Below are 12,173 nucleotides of genomic sequence, written 5' to 3' on the forward strand. Positions count from 1 at the left end.
GAGAGAGAGAGAGGGAGAGAGAGAGAGAGAGAGAGAGAGAGAGAGAGAGAGAGAGAGAGAGAGAGAGAGAGAGAGAGAGAGAGAGAGAGAGAGAGAGAGAGAGTGTGTCAGAGTCACAAACATTGTACATTACCATTAGAAATACAGAACTGTCTGAGAACGTGTGATCGTTAAACATAGCATTCTGTGATTTTCTCTGAGATCATTCTCATTAACAAACAAGCTGTTTATTGAGGGTTGTGATTTGATGTTTGTTATTTACTGGTTGGTTTACTTTCCAAGATGGCGTGGCAGTCAGACGTCCTTTGTCCTCGTCTTGTCCCGTGTTTATATATTTTATATCTTTTTATCTTTTTCTTCGCATATCTTTTTATATCTTGTTTTCTAAAAACTCAACTTCAAAACACTCTCCTGCAACCCGCCTCACCAAATGTGGTGGGGATCTGTTTTTTTCAAAAGTATTATTCACCTCGTATCTGAAATCCACAACATAAGCTAGCCAGAAGGTAGCCAGCTCACTAGCTAACGTTAGTATTCAGCTAACCATGGCTAGCGGTCATCAGCTATCCTTTAGCTCGGAAAGCTATCGCCAGTTTTGTACAATGCGACTCAGACCAGAGCATACCTGACCTATTTTCTCTCCATATCCCCGAATTTCTACCGCAAGCTCTAGACATTTACACCTGGATCTTGCAGCTAACTAGCTGCTATCCGAGTGACTATTGGCTAACGTCGATTCCGGAGCAAACACCAATTATCCCGGAGCTAGCCAGCTGAAGAGTTCCATCAGCCACTCCTGGGCTACAATCACCTATCCGGACCTGTTTTACTGCTGATGCGGAGCCCCATCGGGCCTTCCGACGTTATCTGCCCGAGGGAGTTATTCAACTGGCCCCTCTATCGCGACGTAACCTGAACGCCCATCTGCTAACTGCGGGCCGCTAATCGTTAGCTGTCTTGAGCATATCGGCTGCTATCTGAACAGGTCTATCGAACAATCTTCTTGGGCAACTATAACTATTTTGACAATTGGATTGGTCCCTTCTACCACACGGAACCCCACTAATTTACCGACGGAAACGCACGGGGTGGCAAAAAACCAGAGGCGTGCCGTGGGCCTGGGGCCTGGGCCTTCAGTGAGGTACTACACAGTCCCACCCGAATTAATCCACCTCTTATTACCATCATTATGATGCCATGGCTCTAGACACTATACATTTAGACAGAAACGCAGTATAACCAGGCGTTGCGTCACCTTGAAATTGACAAATTGACATTTTTGGGTAAACAGTGTTTACCCAAAAACATGACACAATCAATGAGTCTTTTCAATATTTCCCTTCACCTTTTCATTGTGCAGCTGCGTTGCCCTGCGCGCTTGTTCGTTGAGCTGTAGATCCACTCCGGTGTCCCCAAAAGTTTTCAAAAGCACCATTGCTTGTAAGTGCCCAGCCGTACTTTGGTGTCTCGTTGCTGCCTTGGTTAGACAACTCAAGTTTGCAAAGCCAGTGTGGCTCCAAACACCAAATCGATCACTTGCAAATAATAGGCATTCCCAGCAGTACAGTTTGCAGTGCTTCTCGGAGCCATAGCGCTCGTAGTTGGAACTTTGAAAGTGGCGAGCGAACGAACCCCTTTCCCGCCTGTGACAGGCTTTGTAGCGTCGGCGTCGGGCGACCTCTCCTTACAATGTCAAACTTTTCTTGAAAAGTTCGTCTTGAGAATGGCGTTATAATTATATCCTCGACCAAATCGATATCTTCTCCTCCTTCCGCCATTGTGGGTTGAAAAAACAGCTTAGTAGTACGCAAATTAATTCGTTTATCAAATTCAGTTTCCTAGATCTGCATAGACCTGCCCATAGGACCTGCCTCTCAATATTGGTAATCCAATCAAAAGACGTGCACCCACTACGCCTGCTAGCTGGCTCCTGTGTAACACTGGAGCCAGCCAGCAGGCGTACAATAGCCAACTCTAAAGCTGATTGGTTGACACTAAATTTTCATTTCCATTCACTATAAGCTACAAGCGCCCGCACTGTTGATTCTGAAGGCCTGAGGGCAGATTTTAGACCCCTGGCAACACATGACGGCTGAATATGATTGGATAAAAGATCTAACATAAAGACCAGCCCTCCAAATCTCAACCTGGGGCTGGAAGCAGTGCAACCAAGAGGAAAGCTATGAAATGAAGAGTATAACTCTTACTCTGGGGAATAATTTAATACATATTTGTGGGAAAATATATTTAAAAAAAAATTATATTCTGATGATGTTTAGGCCAGCAGAGAAGGCCTTGCTGGCCCTGACGGCCCACCACTGCAAAAAAGAGACCTCCATCTTCTGCTAGCTTGCTACCCATGGCTCGGCTAGCTGTCTGAATCGCCGTGACCCCAACCAACCTCACTACTCACTGGACCCTTATGATCACTTGACTAAGCATGCCTCTCCTTAACTTCTTTATGATAGGGGGCAGCATTTTCACTTTTGGATGAATTGCGTGCCCATAGTGAACTGCCTCCTACTCTGTCCCAGATGCTAATATATGCATATTATTATTACTATTGGATATAAAACACTCTGAAGTTTCTATAACTGTTTGAATGATGTCTGTGAGTATAACAGAACTCATATGGCAGGCAAAAACCTGAGAAAAAATCCAAACAGGAAGTGAGAATTCTGAGACTGGTCAATGTTCAACTCATCGCCGATTCAATTTCTTGTAAGATATGGATCTGTTTGCACTTCCTACGCCTTCCACTAGATGTCAACAGTCTGTAGAACGTGGAATGAAGCTTATGCTGTGTTGTGGGGCCGGATGGGAGGGGAATGAGTCAGTGGTCTGGCAGATTGACAGTTCCTGGTCACGCGCTTTCCTCATGACATCGCCTTGCGTTCCATAACTTCTACAGACGGAATGCTCCGGTTGGAACGTTATTGGATATATATGATAACAACATCCTGAAGATTGATTCTCTACTTAGTTTAACCAGTTTATTCGACCTGTTATATACATTTTTGAAGTTTTCGTCCGAGTTCGCCTGCATTTGCGCGAGCGTTTGGACATGTACACTAAACATGCTAGCAAAAGTAGCTACTTAGACATAAGTAATGGACATTATCGAACAAAACAACGATTTATTGTCGAACTAGGATTCCTGGGAGTGCATTCTGATGAAGATAATCAAAGGTAAGGGAATATTTCTGATGTAATTTCGTATTTCTGTTGACTCCAACATGGCGGAGAAATGTTGTTGTTTGAGCGCTGTCTCAGATTATTGCATGGTGTGCTTTTTACGTAACGTTTCTTTTAAATCTGACACAGCGGTTGCATTAACCTCTTTGGGCTGCAGGGGCAGTATTGAGTAGCCTGGATAAAAGGTGCCCATTTCAAACGGCCTCGTACTCAATTCTTGCTCGTACAATATGCATATTATTATTACTATTGGATAGAAAACACTCTCTAGTTTCTAAAACCGTTTGAATTATATCTGTGAGTAAAACAGAACTCATTTTGCAGCAAACTTCCTGACAGGAAGTGGAAAATCTGAAATCGATGCTCTGTTCTAGGGCCTGCCTATAAATGTGCTTGATATGTATTAGTATACATGCACTTCATACGCCTTCCACTAGATGTCAACAGGCAGTGAGAGAAGAAATGGAGTGTATAACATGATCTGAGGTCAAATAAAAGCTCTTGGCATGACGTGACACCAATTTCCTGTTTTCTGGAACGCGCGAGAAGCGACCTGGTATTGCCTTCTGAAAAGCTGTCGTTATAGACGACTAATATCTCCGGCTTTGATTTTATTTGATAAATGTGACAATATCATCGTAAAGTATGTTTTTTCAATATAGTTTTATTAGATTATTGAATTTTTTTCGGGACGTTAGGCGTGTTGCTTTGTCTGCGTTTGTTCACGAAGGAGAGCTTTGCGCCACTTTGCTAGCTTTCCATGCTAATTGACTGGAGAAGAGGACATTCTAAAACCAAACAACGATTGTTCCCGACAAAGGACCACTTGTACAACATTCTGATGGAAGATCATCAAAAGTAGGACCCATTTTATGATGCTATTTCATATATCTGTCGAACATGTGTACTATTAGTTTGCGTACAGATTTTGGGCACTCTCTCGCTATAACGTAAGCTGGATGTCGTAATGAAGTTATTTTTAGAATTCTAACACGGCATTAAGAACTAGTGTATCTATCATTTCCTATACAACATGTATTTTTTAGTAACGTTTATGTATAGTTATTTGGTCAGAATAGGTGAGTGTCATAAAAATATCCGGACATTCTGGGAAAAAGATGCTACGTTAGCACAATGTATAACCACTGATTTCAGCTCTAAATATGCACATTTTCGAACAAAACATAAGTGTATGTATAACCTGATGTTATAGGACTGTCATCTGATGAAGCTTATCAAGGTTAGTCAAAAATTATATATCTTTTGCTGGTTTGTTACGATCGCTAACTTTTGCTGCTGGTAAATGGCTTGTGTTTCTGGCTATTGTGGTAAGCTAATATAATGCTATATTGTGTTTTCGCTGTAAAACACTTAAGAAATCGGAAATATTGGCTGGATTCACAAGATGCTTGTCTTTCATTTGCTGTACACCATGTATTTTTCAGAAATGTTTTAGGATGAGTATTTAGGTATTTCACGTTGGTGTCTGTAATTACTCTGGCTGCTTCGGTGCTATTTGTGACGGTAGCTGTGATGGTAGCTGCAATGTAAAACTGATTTATACCTCAAATATGCACATTTTTCGAACAAAACATAGATTTTATTGTATAACATGTTATAAGACTGTCATCTGATGAAGTTGGTTCTTGGTTAGTTAGGTTGGTTTTGTGCATGCTACCTGTGCTGTGAAAAATGTATGTCCTTTTTTGTATTTGGTGGTGAGCTAACATAAATTTACGTGGTGTTTTCGCTGTAAAACATTTAAAAAATCGGACATGTTGGCTGGATTCACAAGATGTTTATCTTTCATTTGCTGTATTGGACTTGTTAATGTGTGAAAGTGAAATATTTCTAAAAAATATATTTTGAATTTCGCGCCCTGCACTTGAAGTGGCTGTTGTCATATTGTGCCCGGCTTCGGGCTTGCAGCCCAAAGTTAAGAACAAGTGTATCTTTAATTATATGTAAAACATGTATCTTTCATCAAAGTTTATGATGAGTATTTCTGTTATTTGACGTGGCTCTCTGCAATTTCTCCGGATATTTTGGAGGCATTTCTGAACATGGCGCCAATGTAAACCGAGATTTGTGGATATAAATATGCACATTATCGAACAAAACATAAATGTATTGTGTAACATGATGTCCTATGAGTGTCATCTGATGAAGATCATCAAAGGTTAGTGATTAAAGTAATCTCTATTTCTGCTTTTTGTGACTACTATCTTTTGCTGGGAAAATGGCTGTGTTTTTCTGTGGCTATGTACTGAGCTAACATAATTGTTTGGTGTGCTTTCCCCGTCAATCCTTTTTGAAATCAGACATGTTGGCTGAATTCACAACATGTGTAGCTTTAATTTGGTGTCTTTCATGAAAGATAGATTTTTATAGTAATATATTTGAATTTGGCGTGCTACATTTCTTCTGGCTTTTGGCCAAGTGGGACGCTACTGTCCCACATATCCCAGAGAAGTTAATGTCAATATGCCTTGTCTATTGCTGTTCTGGTTAGTGTTTATTGGGTTATTTCACTGTAGATCCACTAGCCCTGCTCATTATACCTTATCCAACCCTTCAGTTCCACCACCCACACATGCGATGACATCACCTGGTTTCAATGATGTTTCTAGAGACAATATCTCTTTCATCATCACTCAATGCCTAGGTTTACCTCCACTGTATTCACATCCTACCATACCTTTGTCTGTACATTATACCTTGAATCTATTTTATCGCCCCCAGAAACCTGCTCCTTTTACTCTCTGTTCCGGACGTCCTAGACGTCCAATTCGCATAGCTTTTAGCCATACCCTTATCCTACTCCTCCTCTGTTCCTCTGGCGATGTAGAGGTGAATCCAGGCCATGCAGTGCCTAGATCAACTCCTATTCCCCAGGCGCTCTCTTTTGATCACTTCTGTAACCGTAAAAGCCTTAGTTTCATGCATGTTAACATTAGAAGCCTCCTCCCTAAGTTTGTTTTATTCAATGCTTTAGCACACTCTGCCAACCCGGATGTCTTAGCCGTGTCTGAATCCTGGCTTAGGAAGACCACCAATAACTCTGAAATCTCCATCCCTAACTACAACATTTTCAGACAAGATAGAACGGCCAAAGGGGGCGGTGTTGCAATCTACTGCAGAGATAGCCTGCAGAGATCTGTCATACTATCCAGGTCTGTACCCAAACAATTTGAACTTCTACTTTTAAAAATCCACCTCTCTAAAAACAAGTCTCTCACCGATGCCGCCTGCTATAGACCACCCTCTGCCCCCAGCTGTGCTCTGGATACCATATGTGAACTGATTGCCCCCCATCTATCTTCAGAGCTCATGCTGCTAGGTGACCTAAACTGTGACATGCTTAACACCCCGGCGATCCTACAATCTAAGCTTGATGCCTTCAATCTCACACAAATTATCAATGAACCTACCAGGTACAACCCCAAAGCCGTAAACACGGGTACCCTCATAGATATCATCCTAACCAACTTGCCCTCTAAATTCTCCTCTGCTGTTTTCAACCAAGATCTCAGCGATCACTGCCTCATTGCCTGCATCCGTAATGGGTCAGCGGTCAAACGACCTCCACCCATCACTATCAAACGCTCCCTGAAACACTTCAGCGAGCAGGCCGTTCTAATTGACCTGGCCGAGGTATCCTGGAAGGATATTGACCTCATCCCGTCAGTAGAGGATGCCTGGTTATTCTTTAAAAATGCCTTCCTCACCATCTTAAATAAGCATGCCCCATTCAAGAAATTTAGAACCAAGAACAGATACAGCCCTTGGTTCTCTCCAGACCTGACTGCCCTTAACCAGCACAAAAACATCCTGTGGCGTTCTGCATTAGCATCGAACAGCCCCCGTGAAATGCAACTTTTCAGGGAAGTTAGAAACCAATATACACAGGCAGTTAGAAAAGCCAAGGCTAGCTTTTTCAAGCAGAAGTTTGCTTCCTGCAACACAAACTCAAAAAAGTTCTGGGACATTGTAAAGTCCATGGAGAATAAGAGCACCTCCTCCCAGCTGCCCACTGCACTGAGGATAGGAAACTCTGTCACCACCGATAAATCCACTATAATTGAGAATTTCAATAAGCATTTTTCTAAAGCTGGCCATGCTTTCCACATGGCTACCTCTACCCCGTTCAACAGCACTGCATCCCCCATAGCAACTCGCCCAAGCCTTCCTCATTTCTCCTTCTCCCAAATCCAGTCAGCTGATGTTCTGAAAGAGCCTCAAAATCTGGACCCCCACAAATCAGCCTGGCTAGACAATCTGGACCCTTTCTTTCTAAACTTATCTGCCGGAATTGTTGCAACCCCTATTACTAGCCTGTTCAACCTCTCTTTCGTGTCGTCTGAGATTCCCAAAGATTGGAAAGCAGCTGCGTTCATCCCCCTCTTCAAAGGGGGACACACTCTTGACCCAAACTGCTACAGAACTATATCTATCCTACCCTGCCTTTCTAAGGTCTTCGAAAGCCAAGTTAACAAACAGATCACCGACCATTTCGAATCCCACCGTACCTTCTCCGCTATGCAATCTGGTTTCAGAGCTGGTCATGGGTGCACCTCAGCCACGCTCAAGGTCATAAACGATATCTTAACCGCCATCGATAGGAAACAATACTGTGCAGCCGTATTCATTGACCTGGCCAAGGCTTTTGACTCTGTCAATCACCACATCCTCATCGGCAGACTCGACAGCCTTGGTTTCTCTAATGATTGCCTCGCCTGGTTCACCAACTACTTCTCCGACAGAATTCAGTGTGTCAAATCTGAGGGCCTGTTGTATGGGCCTCTGGCAGTCTCTATGGGGGTGCCACAGGGTTCAATTCTCGGGCCGAATCTCTTCTCTGTATACATCAATGATGTCGCTCTTGCTGCTGGTGAGTCTCTGATCCACCTCTACGCAGACGACACCATTCGGTATACTTCTGGCCCTTCTTTGGACACTGTGGTAACAACCCTCCAGACGAGCTTCAATGCCATACAACTCCACCTTCCGTGGCCTCCAACTGCTCTTAAATACAAGTAAAACTAAATGCATGCTCTTCAACCGATCGCTGCCTGCACCTGCCCGCCCGTCCAGCATCACTACTCTGGACGGTTCTGACTTAGAATATGTGGATAACTACAAATACCTAGGTGTCTGGTTAGACTGTAAACTCTCCTTCCAGAATCACATAAAACATCTCCAATCCAAAGTTAAATCTAGAATCGGCTTCCTATTTCGTAACAAAGCATCCTTCACCCATGCTGCCAAACATACCCTCGTAAAACTGACCATCTTACCTATCCTCGACTTCGGCGATGTCATTTACAAAATAGCCTCCAACACCCTACTCAACAAATTGGATGCAGTCTATCACAGTGTCATCCGTTTTGTCACCAAAGCCCCATATACTACCCACCACTGCGACCTGTACGCTCTCGTTGGCTGGCCCTCGCTTCATACTCGTCGCCAAACCCACTGGCTCCAGGTCATCTACAAGACCCTGCTAGGTAAAGTCCCGCCTTATCTCTGCTCGCTGGTCACCATAACAGCACCCACCCGTAGCACGCGTTCCAGCAGGTATATCTCACGTGTCACCCCCAAAGCCAATTCCCCCTTTGGCCGCCTCTCCTTCCAGGTCTCTGCTGCCATTGACTGGAACGAACTATAAAAATCTCTGAAACTGGAAACACTTATCTCACTCACTAGCTTTAAGCACCAGCTGTCAGAGCAGCTCACAGATCACTGCACCTGTACATAGCCCATCTATAAATAGCCCAAACACCTACCCTCTTCCCCTACTGTATTTATTTATTTATTTTGCTCCTTTGCACCCCAGTTTTTCTACTTTGCACACTCATCTACTGTCAAATCTACCATTCCAGTGTTTTAATTGCTATATTGTATTTACTTCGCTACCATGGCCTATTTATTGCCTTTGCCTCCCTTATCTCACCTCATTTGCTCACATTGTATATATACTTATTTTTCTACTGTATTATTGACTGTATGTTTGTTTCACTCCATGTGTAACTGTGTTGTTATATGTGTCGAACTGCTTTGCTTTATCTTGGCCAGGTCGCAGTTGTAAATGAGAACTCTTTCTCAACTTGCCTACCTGGTTAAATAAAGGTGAAATAAAAAAAATAAATACAAATAAATACAAAATTCTGTATCTAAATAAACATCATAGGGAGCACTTCATATGAACAAGTATTATTTTATATTAAAAAGTACTTTATATGTCACGTTCTGACCATAGTTCTTTTGTGTTTTCTTGTTTTAGTGTTGGTCAGGACGTGAGCTGGGTGGGCATTCTATGTTTTGTGTTTCTATGTTGGGTTTGTTGTTTGGCCTAATATGGTTCTCAATCAGAGGCAGGTGTTTGCCATTGTCTCTGATTGGGAACCATATTAAGGTAGCCTGTTTTCACTGTTGGTTTGTGGGTGGTTGTTCCTGTTCGTGTGTTCCTGTTCTTGCGTTCATCAGTTTTTGTGGTCTCTAGTTCAGGACTGTAGCTTCGTTCGGTTTTCGTCTGTTTATTGTTTTGTTCATTATAGAAAAAGTATTCTAATAAATATGGATACATACCACGCTGTGCTTTGGTCCTCCTCTCCTTCTACCGACGGAAGCCGTTACAATATATATAATCTTGGTTAAGCCAGAGCTAAAGTCTCATGTAATTGGTCAGATGCTTGATTAAGTTCTGGGTCCATGTTAAGAGAAGGAAAGAAGAGCTCAACCCTCTCTCTTTGCAAGTTATGACAAATCTATAGGTCAAAACCTCCCCTTCTGAAATTCGAAAGATGCTAACACCTGCAAAATCCTGATTTGTCCAAAGCACCGGAACTAATGCTGCTTATTATCTCACATCTTCCATTGTATCATGACAGCTCTACGGTACCATTTCTGGTTACACAGTCCGTCTACGAGAGATTACAATATGTATGATACTAATTATCACTAATATTAGTTTAAGCTGGAGCTAGAGTTGTGTTGCCAGTGTTGTCAGACTGTGTGGTGGCAGGCGTCTCTCTAATTGGTTGAGCAGTGTATTCTGACGCCCCCCCCTGAGAGTCATTGGCGTGGAGACAGAACAGAACACTGAGCAGGTGAGTCACGGCTCTGGAGGTGGCTTTCTTCCATCATCCCCATGCTGCCCACCTAAAACACTTCACCTTAAACTCAAAGAATGAGAAAGACTGTTTACACACACACCCCCAGACACGCACACACACATACACACTCACTATTCACTCACTCACTCACTTACTAACTCTCTCTCACTCAGACACTCCTCACAATCTTCTTTACTGTCATTTTTCAATCTTTGGTTTGAGCTCAGTTTGAGTGTAGGAGCCATGAATGGGGTAGAAAGCTAACAATGCTCTAACACAAGGCCAAATCCTCCTATGACTACAACAGAGTAGCTCCTCTATCAAAAGGTGTCTCTCTCTCTACACCAAAGTATCATGGCACAGCGCAGGTAGAATACATTGCTTTCCCCTTAAGCTACTGATAGTCCATCCATCTGTGTCACTACATTTTGAGATGGCAGGCACCCCAGTGATGACAGACACTTGTCACACTGGCACGGCTCGGAGAGAGGCCAAAACAAAAATGGAACCGCACCGCAGTATCAATTTTGTATCACGTGTGTTCCTATGTCCTGCCTGAAGCATTGCTGCCTGAGGAAAATCACAACACATTATCATTGGCAGGGATCCAACTGAGACAAGAGGGAGATTATAAAAGCCTTTCAATTTCATTATGGTCTCTGTAAAGTGTTTCATTGAGTTGAGAGAGTGAGCAGAGGTAATGAATTGCTCCATACAGGGGCTGACTAATGGTTTTGTGCAGGACTCTGGGGGATACATGCAGTACAGTGCAGTACAGTACAGTAGGCTAAACTAGAGTAGAGTAAGGGAAGTTAGCGGCACAGCCCCTTCAACAGCTATAAAGGGTTATCCTTATCTCTCTCTATCTCAGTAAGAAGTAAGAAACTGTCCCTCTTATTTGTTTAAACTTGATTAACACTTTGCCATGTGATGTTACAGATCTATGAGGGACCATGAAGAGGTTTGTAGGGGCTCGGGGTTGATTACAGACTGTTAACTTTTTAGGGATAGGGGGCAGCATTTTCACTTTGGATGAATAGCGTGCCCAGAGTGAACTGCCTCCTACTCTGTCCCAGATGCTAATATATGCATATTATTATTACTATTGGATAGAAAACACTCTGAAGTTTCTAAAACTGTTTGAATGATGTCTGTGAGTATAATAGAACTCATATGGCAGGCAAAAACCTGAGAAAAAATCCAAACAGGAAGTGGGAATTCTAAGGCTGGTTGATTTTCAACTCATCGCCTATTGAAATCCCAGTGGGATATGGATCTGTTTGCACTTCCTACGGCTTCCACTAGATCTCAACAGTCTGTAGAACGTTGAATTAAGCTTCTACTGTGATGTTGAGCCGGATGGGAGCTGTTTGAGTCAGTGGTCTGGCAGAGGGCCAGGTCCTGGTCACGCGCATTCCACATGATATCGACTTGCGTTCCATTACTTCTATAGACACAAAGGAATTCTCAGGTTGGAACGTTATTGAATATTTATGATAACAACATCCTAAAGATTGATTCTATACTTAGTTTGACAAGTTTATTCGACCTGTAATAACTTTTTGAAGTGTATCTTTAATTATATGTAAAACATGTATCTTTCATCAAAGTTTATAATGACTATTTCTGTTATTTGACGTGGCTCTCTGCAATTTCTCCGGATATTTTGGAGCCATTTCTGAACATGGCGCCAATGTAAACTGAGATTTTTAGATATAAATATGCACATTATCGAACAAAACATACATGTATTGTGTAACATAATGTCCTATGAGTGTCATCTGATGAAGATCATCAAAGGTTAGTGATTAATTTTATCTCTATTTCTGCTTTTTGTGACTCCTATCTTTGGCTGGGAAAATG

General features: G+C 42.5%; 1 protein-coding gene across 2 annotated transcripts in view; it reads right to left on the reverse strand.

Annotated features, from left to right (window-relative positions):
* LOC139535658 (calcium/calmodulin-dependent protein kinase type 1-like) overlaps positions 1-12,173 on the reverse strand; it is an 89,585-nt gene that overhangs the window by 9,429 nt on the left and 67,983 nt on the right. The gene's annotated exons all lie outside the window — the stretch shown is intronic.

Source organism: Salvelinus alpinus, chromosome 12 (genome assembly GCF_045679555.1).
Source record: "Salvelinus alpinus chromosome 12, SLU_Salpinus.1, whole genome shotgun sequence".
NCBI lineage: Eukaryota > Metazoa > Chordata > Actinopteri > Salmoniformes > Salmonidae > Salvelinus > Salvelinus alpinus.